We start from the raw sequence: 10,775 nt of genomic DNA, 5'->3' as shown, positions 1-10,775 counted from the left end.
ACGCTCTGAGATTTTCTCGACTGGCCTGGTCGGATTATTTTTACTGTATGAAGGAAACCGGACATGTTGACAGAGAAATCCTTTGCTCTGAACCAGGGATCAATATAAATAGCTTCTCCCTCAGGAGCCTGTCATAAACACAGAGCCTTAAAGATTTACTTAAAGACAACTAGGACACCGTTGTTTTTATTACAGTTGAGTCAGTTAATTGCCAATTATAGCATTGAAACTTCATAAATATGAATATCTTAAATTATACTTTATATGCTACTATTATGACTTTATATCTCACAATGTGATTATATCTCACGGTTGTGAAACATTTTCTCATAATTACAACTTCAAATCTTATGTGACATTATGGGCCAGATTTACTAACAGCTTGCACCACTGCAAACCCTCTTTTGACGTAAAAAACTACTGTCAGGATTTACTAAAAACAATTAGTGCTGAAAAGGCGCAGACAGTATTATTTTTGCAGCTGACCTTATTGCATATGGATTTGTAGGTGTTTCCCTTTCAGATGCAAAATTTATGGGAGGAGAGTATTTAAATAAATCCTACAAGTTGATTTACTAAGGTTTGCGCTAGTCAATTTACTGGTATTTTTTTACCACCAAAAAAAGCATGTCTTAAACCAAATACTAATTTGCGCTATTCTTGGTAGATTGTGTTGGTCATTATGGAAATGATCCGGCTGCGTCTGTGTTCTTTAATTTGCATGTCATCAGTAGATCATAAGCAGAACTTTCCACTCCCATCTGCACTTTTTTGGAATTGCGCTCTCATGCTAAATTGTTCTGTTTAGTAAATCTGGCCCTATATCTCATAATTGCAACATAATTACAATGTGGCATTTCACAATATCTCGCAATTGCAACTCAGTTTCTCATAACTGTGACTATTTTTAAGATCATATCTCGCAGGTTGTGACCGTTTCTCATAATTGTGAGTTAAACCTTGCAATGCTACTTTATATCTTGCAGTTGTGACTCAGTTTCTCAACTGAAAATTTATATGGAGTGTCTATATACACCAAGTGTAAATAGCCTGTCTTGTTGGAAAAGGCTGTTTACACTAACTCCGCCCATCTATGTCTGGTTGGGTAACGAGATTAAAAAAAGGCGACGAAAGCAGATTGTGGGGTTGGCTCATGTCGGCAGTGTCTGTGTCCAAAGTTGGCCTGACACACCAAACCAACGTTAGACAGCCGACGGCGAAGTAGCACGTCCATTCTGCACCTGCATGAGATGAAATGCCTTTCCGAACCAGCAGGTGGCACTAGCTGAACAGCCAATCCGAATGATCAGATGGCCCGACGGACCGACAAGCTCCGACGCCGATTCAACATTTCGAATCGGCTGAAAAAAAGCCGACGAGGACCAACTTCATCCGACGGTGCGGAACACACCGAGAAAACTTAGTCAGCCGACAAACAAAAACTGCCCGACAGCCGACCGTCGGCTTGGTGTGTTCCTGCCTTAATACTGAAATGCAACCTTGGCGTTTTCAAACTAAAACGGGGTCTGTAGCTTTTTCGAAAGTCTCCATTTTTGAGGTTCGAAAACGCCAGCGTAGTGTAAACGACAGGCATAACTGTAGCAAAATGTATGCGTTTTGAAAACGAAAACGAACTGGTGTAAATGGGGCCTGAGTGTAAATGAAATATATCGCTATTTTCACTTAGTTTAAATAGTATCTACAGCTATTTGTGCTTAGTGTAAATAGCATCTGTTGCTAAGAAAATGTGCTATTTGCACTTAGTGCAAATATCCGCTGCTGATCTGATAAGTGATGAGAAAAGGGCATAGAGCAAGTTTGTCAAAAGGCGAATTCGAACTTGAGTCGAACGGGTCAAAAGCTACTTTTACATGCCATACTCCCTATGGCCTACACCACTGCAGATGTTGAGTTCTCACTTAGTGCAAATAGACACTCTGTTATATCTTACAGTGTGACTTTCTATCTCACAATTCCAACTCAGTTCCTCATAACTGCAACCTAATCTTACAATGTGACATTATATTTCACATGATGTTGTTTCTCATAATTGCAACATAATTACAATGTTAATTTTTGACAAAATGTTGCACAGGGATTATGAAATGAATCAATTTACTAAAACAAATTAGATTTCCCAACACAACATTAAACTACTAAGCAGCATTGCTACTTTTAATTCCAACACTGTATGTATCAGTATGCTATCAGCCAGAACACCATGCTCTCATTCGACTCTTTATTAAAACACAAATCAGTTGACTGTTAATTTGACAGCAAGATTACTAAAACGATGCTGCAAACATTTTAATTTGTGAATGCCAACATCACCACAAGCTCTTTAAAGAGTGCAGCACTGCAATTCACCCTCATCAGGAAACTCCATTGGCCATGAAAGTTCATCAGGCACGGCTTATTAACTCACAGAGGCAGGAGTTTATGGGAGGAAAAGGGGCTAAAACAAGACTCTGTAGACGAGGGTTTTAATTTGGGAGCTTTCTCTCTCTCTCTCACACACAGTATGTTTTTCACTCTTTCATGATTTATTCAGAGAGAACAACCCCTGTTGAGTCTCTAGTGGCCATCTCTCCATCACTGAAGGAGTGCAGAGCCATACGGATGCAAGAAGGGGCAGGAAAAATTGGGTGCGTGACTGTGGAATGATACTGAGTGATAACTGTGTTTGGCTTTGCAAACCTAAAGGAAATGAGCAGACGACGCTGTAATGGATGTGATTGCGTTGCTGAGTGTCTCACATTTCAGCTCAAGTCATCCCTATAAACACCTTTATTTAAGCACAGTGACATTTCCCAGCAGGCACCAGTCCACATTTAGCACATGCATATAGTGCCGGCAGGGCTCTGAGCTGATGGGGGTGAGGGGTGATGCATGAGCTCGTGCTGTGGGTCATGGGTCGTGTGTAAATGGAGGTTTGGTATGCCTGCTCATTTTAAGACTACCAGGGGTGAGGAAAAATTGTTTTACTGATGCACTGTTATTCTTTTGCAAACAATTTTGAATTGATCCACAAAAATTATTGTCATTTTAATTTTCACTTTATATGCCACAATTATGACCTTATACAGTATCTCACAGAAGTGAGTACACCCCTCACATTTTTGTAAATATTTTATTATATCTTTTCATGTGACAACACTGAAGAAATGACACTTTGCTAAATGTAAAGTAGTGAGTGTACAGCTTGTATAACAGTGTAAATTTGCCGTTCCCCTAAAATAACTCAACACACAGCCATTAATGTCTAAACCTCTGGCCACAAAAGTGAGTACACCCCTAATTGAAAATGTCCAAATTGGGCCCAAAGTGTCAATATTTTGTGTGGCCACCATTATTTTCCAGCACTGCCTTTACCCTCTTGGGCATGGAGTTCACCAGAGCTTCACAGGTTGCCACTGGAGTCCTCTTCCACTCCTCCATGATGACATCACAGAGCTGGTGGATGTTAGAGACCTTGCGCTCCTCCACCTTCCGTTTGAGGATGTCCCACAGATGCTCAATAGGGTTTAGGTACCCTCAGCTTCTTTAGCAAGGCAGTGGTCATCTTGGAGGTGTGTTTGGGGTCGTTTGACACACGCTTATAATAATAATAATAATAATAATCCTTACATTTATATAGCGCTTTTCTGGGCACTCAAAGCGCTTTACATATTGAAGGGGGAATCTCCTCAACCACCACCAATGTGCAGCATCCACCTGGATGATGCGACGGAAGCCATATTGCGCCAGTACGCCCACCACACACCAGCTTATTGGTAGAGAGGAGACAGAGTGATGAAGCCAATCAGTGTATAGGGATGATTAGGAGGCCATGATGGACAGAGGCCAATGGGAAAGTTTGGCCAGGATGTCGGGGTTACACCCCTACTCTTTTCGAAGGACATCCTGGGATTTTTAATGACCACAGAGAGTCAGGACCTCGGTTTAACGTCTCATCCGAAGGACGGTGCTTTTTGTCAGTATAGTGTCCCCATCACTATACTGGGGTGTTAGGACCCACACAGACCACAGGGTGAGCACCCCCTGCTGGCCTCACTAACACCTCTTCCAGCAGCAACCTAGTTTTCCCAGGAGGTCTCCCATCCGCTTGACACCATCTGAACCAAATAAGTTTATCTTGGTCTCATCAGACCACAGGACAAGATTCCAGTAATCCATGTCCTTAGTCTGCTTGTCTTCAGCGAACTGTTTGCGGGCTTTCTTGTGCATCATCTTTAGAAGAGGCTTCCTTCTGGGACAACAGCCATGCAGACCAATTTGATGCAGTGTGTGGCGTATGGTCTGAGCACTGACAGGCTGACCCCCACCCCCCACCCCTTCAACTTCTGCAGCAATGCTGGCAGCATTCATAAGACGTATTTCCCAAACACAACCTCTGGATATGACGCTGAGCATGTGCACTCAACTTCTTTGGTCAACCATGGTGAAGCCTGATCTGAGTGGAACCTGTCCTGTTAAACTGCTGTATGTTCTTGGCCACCGTGCTGCAGCTCAGTTTCAGGGTCTTGGAAAACTTCTTATAGCCTACGTCATCTTTATGTAGAGCAACAATTCTTTTTTTCAGAGAGTTCTTTGCCATGAGGTGCCATGTTGAACTTCCAGTGACCAGTATGAGAGAGTGAGAGCGATAACACCAAATTTAACACACCTGCCTCCTATTCACACCTGAGACCTTGAAACACCAACAAGTCACATGACACTGGCGAGAGAAAATGGCTAATTGGGCCCAATTTGGACATTTTCACTTAGGGGTGTACTCACTTTTGTGGCCAGCGGTTTAGAAATGAATGGAGTTATTTTGAGGGCACAGCGAATTTACACTGTTACACAAGCTGTACACTCACTACTTTACATTGTAGCAAAATGTCAGTTCTTCAGTGTTGTCACATGAAAAGATAGAATAAAATATTTACAAAAATGTGAGGGGTGTACTCACTTCTGTGAGATACTGTATAGCACAATTGCAGTTGCAATTCAAGTTTCTCACAATTGTAAATTCATCAGTCTTAAAATTCAATCTTAAAATGTGATGTTATATTTCACGTGAAGTTGTTTCTCATAGTTGCAACATGATTAGCTGCTGTTGAACTGGTTTAGCTGCTCTGGCATATTTGGGAGGTAATTGAATATACATTCAGCACAAAAAAAAAAAAAAAAAAAAAACACTCATTCATTCACTCCAGGGGTTTCTATCAAAGAGCTCTCATCCACCCACACTGACCTTTCATAGTCACACATTCTGCTGTTTATCTGTCCTGTCTTTCTGTCTCGGTTTCTCTCATCCATTTAATGAGCCACTTTTGAATCAAATTAGCCTCTCAAAGCAGGTTTATACCCCACGTACAACTAATGGACTGAATGCATGATATATGGGTGTCAGGATTGTGTCACACATGTTGCACACATGAGTTTGCTCAATGTGGAGAGGAGAGAGTTATGTGGAGGCTACATTAGGGCGCATTCAGTTATTTTACCCCTGCTGAAGTCAGAGTATTCTGAGGGCTTTTTCTAAGCAGGGGTTGTGTAATTCAGTGTAATGCAGTACATTAGGTATCTCTCCCCCACAGATCCCCCACTTATAAGCATGGCTCAGTTCACTGAGCTGGGTGATTGAATAAGGTTATGAAACGTGGAAAATGGATGTCGTTTTAGGGTAATCCCATCCTCAGAATCTCTCATTGGGTAAATTTGGGCTAATGGAAATATGAGATTTAAATGTGAAGCGAATCCACTCTTGTTGGTTTGTGTGTGATTTTAATTATTTCTCTTGAAAACTTGTGGAAATAGTGCTTCATATTATGTTGTCTTCAAGGCTTTGTGAAGAGTAAGATTGTAATCTTGCAGAGCCTGATGTTTGACAATCGACATAAATTATGGTCTACTTTGAGCTTATTCTTGCCAAGAACCACCCACATACTGTAAAAAGGAAGAGACTGTCTGACCAACATGTAAAACATCTGTTATATACACATATAAGCACTGATCAGAAAATATAGTACTTGCTTGACGCGCAAGAATGAAGCTCGCTGGTTCTTGCAGAAGCTGTAATGTGCTGTGTAACACGAGAATGAACCTCATTGGTTCTTGTGGAAGCTCAAACGTTCTGCGTAACATGAGAATGAATTGAGGTTCATTCTCATGTTATGTTTTTTGTGGAAGCTCAAAAATGCAGCGGAACATGAGAATGAACGATTGCATATCTTCAGAAAATTTGTACTAAAACCTCTCAACTGATATGGATTAGTTTTACAATATTTTTATGAACTTTTTGAAGTGACAAAATGGTATTTGCATGGACTGTCAATGGAGGGACAGAAATCTTTCATATTTCATTTGAAATATCTTTACGTTTCGAAGATGAACAGTCTTATGGGTTTGGAATGATATGAGGGTGAGTAATTAAAGACAGAATTTTAATTTTTGGGTTAACTAACCCTTTAAGTGCACACCCCATCTAAAATTCGTAATACTGCAATGTGAAAAAAAAGTCTTATTCATATTACTATAATGTGAAAAATCATTAATAGTCCAAAAAACAGGTTTCATATCTTTAGGGGTAAACCTTTGAAAGAAGAAAAGAAATGTAGCAGGGACGTTTCTTCCGAGGAGCCAAGGGAGGCATTGTTTCCTCAAAAAAACTGGATGAGAAAATAATCAATATTACAAAAAACAAACAATGCAAATATTACAAAATTTGACATTAAAAAGTTACTTATTTTTCAAAAGAAACAATGTCCAACAGCGACACCCACAGGTAAAGTTACAACGGGGAGTCTGCGTCTCTTGTGCCTCCCTTGATCACATAGAGTTGAAGCAGAACCCCTAAAGCGTTTGGTGGGTTTAGTGGGTGTAACTGAGAATGAATGGGGGAAAGTCAAGTGAGAGGAGGCAGTGTCTCCATCGCACTATGATTGGATCTGATCGGTTATTATTGGTTTGTGTGATAAATCCGCGTTCTTACAACAATGGCGTTAATGGGAAGACTAATTAAAAAGTAAACAACTCATTACCGCATTATTTCACGTCAGAATCAAACTTGAAATAGCAGAAAACATGACTGCGAGGTTTTTAGAGCGCAATCAGCTTGGGGAAATTAAAGACACATCTTTGTGTCTGTGACGAGTGTGTACAAGCTTGATGACTGCTGATAATAAAGTGACTATTAAAAGAAAAGCTGAACATTTAGTTTACAAATAATATATTTGTTTAAATTGTTACTGCCTTTTAGTTAATCTATTAGTTGGGAATAAATGTAAAAATGCATAAAAACAATAACTTGATCATTTAAATTTGGTTTTAATAAATAGAACATTACATAGTGTAAAAATTCAAATTAGAATTGTATTTGGTCTCTCTTTATGTAATGTTTATTTAACCAGGAAAATTGTGTAACAGAGACATAACTTTACATTTGATATATAAAAAAACCTTTGCCTCCTCATTTTAAAACACCATCGCACATGACTGAAATGTAGTGCATCTTAAAGAGTGCCTAATTCACATCATGTCTGAGCTCTTCTCTCAGGAATAACATGCGCTGGTGGTGGCTATAAATCTCTCTATCTCTGAACCCTATTAAAGGTGTGAGAGTGTAGGACCCTCCTAAGTGCTCCTGACTGTGAGAGTCCAGAGGGAGAGCAGCAGTGATGAGCACCTTCACTGCCTGCCTTTCACAGCTGATAGAAAACAACAATCCTGGGAGATGTGAGAAACAGTAATGCCTCAGACACCGAGAATAACCAGCTACAGTCTTTTGTCTTCTGGTGTTTCGTGTCTGAACGCCGTTGTTTCTTCTGAGAGACTGATTTATTCTATTTGTTTATATTCTGCTTTATACCTTTGATCTTTTTAGGGCTCAACAGTAAGAACTTTATTCATTTTTTTTATACCAGTTTTCTTTCTTTTTTTTTTTTTTTTTTTAACTACATTTTTATTATTATTATTATTTTATGATTTGTTTGCTTTCAACTCATTCTCACACTTTTGACAAACCTCATCTAAAGTTTTAAATCATTAAACATTGATGATGATACAAAATTTCTGAAGGATCATGTGACACTGAAGACTGGAGTAATGATGCTGAAAATTCAGCTTTACCAACTAAATTACATTTTAACATATATTACAATAGAAAAGTGTTATTTTAAATTTCAATATTTTTCACAATTTACTGTATTTTTAATAAAATAAATGCAGCCTTGTTGAGCATAAGAGACTTCTTTCAAAAACATTAAAAGTCTTACAACCCCAAATAGCATATTTTCAGAGCTACAAAACTTTATATTTAATGGCAGATTTAAAGGATTAGTTCACTTTCAAATGAAAATTTCCTGATAATTTACTCACCCCCATGTCATCCAAGATGTTCATGTCTTTCTTCAGTCGAAAAGAAATTAAGGTTTTTGATGAAAATATTCCAGGATTTTTCTCCATGTAGTGGACTTCAATAGCCTCCAAACGGTTGAAGGTTAAAATTACAGTTTCAGTTGCGCTTCAAAGGGCTTTAAACCAGTGTTTCTCAACTCCAGTCCTCGGGACCCACTGCTCTGCACATTTTGTATGTATCCCTTATTTAACACACCTGATTTAGATCATCAGCTCATTAGGAGAGTCCGCATGAACTGAATTGAGTGTGTCATATAAGAGAGACATACAAAATGTGCAGAGCAGTGGGTCCCGAGGACTGGAGTTGAGAACCACTGCTTTAAACGATACAAGACGAGGACAGGTCAAAGTTTGAACTAAACTGTCATATACAATATGCTTGTGCAAGTATATAAGTATTTAACAATTAGTTCAAACTTTGACCTGTGGAGGGCAGTAATACACTTAGCAGTGTCTACACTACTGGAATTCTAATGGAGAAGAAGAAGAGAGCTAGTTCAAGATGAGCATTTATGGTTAAAACATATAAAAATTTTTTTTTTTTTTTTTTTTTTTTTAGAAAATTAGCGATTGGTTTCTCTAGATAAGACCCTTATTCCTCGTCTGGGATCGCGTAGAACGCTTTGAAGCTGCAATAAAACTGTAATTTTGACCTTCAACTGTTTGAGCTCCATTGAAGTCCACTATATGGAGAAAAATCCTGGAATGTTTTCATCAAAAACCTTAATTTTATTTTCGACTGAAAAAAGAAAGACATAAAATCTTTGATGACATGGGGGTGAGTAAATTATCAGGAAATTTTAATTTGAAAGTGAACTAATCCTTTAAATCTGTGGAATTTGCAACAATAGTGTTTGATTACATCACTGACAATTTAAGTTAAGCAATTAATAAGCCCATAATAAGACATAAAAGCACATAAGAGCAACAAGAACATCACGACTTTCACACTGGCCTTGAGCCACTGGCCACCTTGATTGCAACTTTTCTTACACTGTAAACTCACTATAAATGCCTGTCAGTCAAAGGTTGTTTAAGACCCTCAATGTAGTAGTTTCTGAACAAATGTCATTGAAAACTGTCATTTCTCATTTCATTCCCATGAGAACATTGCACCTGCGTAGAGTAGTGGATTACAATGAAATTACTGCAATGTAAGTGGTGTTTTCCACTGAGAGTGAAAGTCAATGAATTCAATCTGACGTTTTAAAATAAACATGCTCCCTGCTGGGCGGTGGGTTGATTCGAGTGCATTGGGCATACATGCTGTTTGCTGTCTGAGTTAATGACTTCATTAAATTCTATGTGCAGGGCCCCTGAGAGCAGAGGGCGGAGCCCTCGATCTCTGAACCACAACTAAAACATCATCAGAATGCATGTCAGTTGCGGTGGAGCTGCCAGTTTCTGCATGCTTTACTCCACACAATTATGTGAACTTCAAGCTACACAAACTCAGTGTATCACAGTGTAATTCATCACATAATGCAAGCATGCATTGTATTCTCAGTGCTGGCTGTCAACCCTCTTCTAACTTTGCTCAGTTTTGTGTTTCAGGTGATGGTCTTTCACTGATAATCTTCCTCTCCACTGAGCTGTTAACAGTTGTATTTGAATCGTTAAGAACCAAATCAGATTGATTTATGAACAGATCATGCAGATTGATTTGTAAGATCTGCTTGATTGATTGTTTCTAGGTTACGCCTGTTGGTTTCCCAATAAAAATGTTGTCATTTCCTGGAAAATGATGCTATTAAAGAACTTTGCTTTTACACTTAGCATGTAAAGTGATATTGAGGAAAAATTATTTTTATTATTGAAATGTAAAAAAATTAAGGTACACTACCATGATGTGGGGTCTTTTTTTGGGGATCATTTTTTTCTTTGAAAGAATTGACAGTTTTATTTAACCCTTAAATGCATACCTCAGGTCTTTATCGACCCAGGACATCATTCACTGTCCCCCTCATTCATTTTTCAAAGTTTCTTCTTAGTATTCATAAGAAGAAAGTTAAATTATAAATAATGTCTGTTTTCTCTCTCTTTTTTTTTTTTTTTAAGTGTTTATGGTCACTAGCGACCCGAGGAATGTAATAGTGTATATATATTAAAACGCAACACTTTTGTTTTTGCCCCCATTCTTCATGAGCTGAACTCAAAGATCTAAAACTTTTCCATGTACACAAAAGGCCTATTTCTCTCAAATATTGTTCACAATTCTGTCTAAATCTGTGTTAATGAGCACTTCTCCTTTGCCGAGAAAAACTGCATGTTGTTTACTTGTGTTATCTTTGATTAATATTTAAATTTGTTTGATCTTAAACATTAAAGTGTGACAAACATGCAAAACAAAACAAGGGGGCAAACACTTATTC

General features: G+C 38.5%; 1 protein-coding gene across 1 annotated transcript in view; it reads left to right on the top strand.

Moving 5' to 3' along the window:
- The window catches only part of pitpnc1a (phosphatidylinositol transfer protein cytoplasmic 1a), a 111,253-nt gene that overhangs the window by 38,947 nt on the left and 61,531 nt on the right, over positions 1 to 10,775 (top strand). The gene's annotated exons all lie outside the window — the stretch shown is intronic.

Source organism: Megalobrama amblycephala, linkage group LG1, assembly GCF_018812025.1.
Source record: "Megalobrama amblycephala isolate DHTTF-2021 linkage group LG1, ASM1881202v1, whole genome shotgun sequence".
Classification (NCBI taxonomy): domain Eukaryota; kingdom Metazoa; phylum Chordata; class Actinopteri; order Cypriniformes; family Xenocyprididae; genus Megalobrama; species Megalobrama amblycephala.
This window is presented reverse-complemented; position numbering and strand designations above follow the sequence as displayed.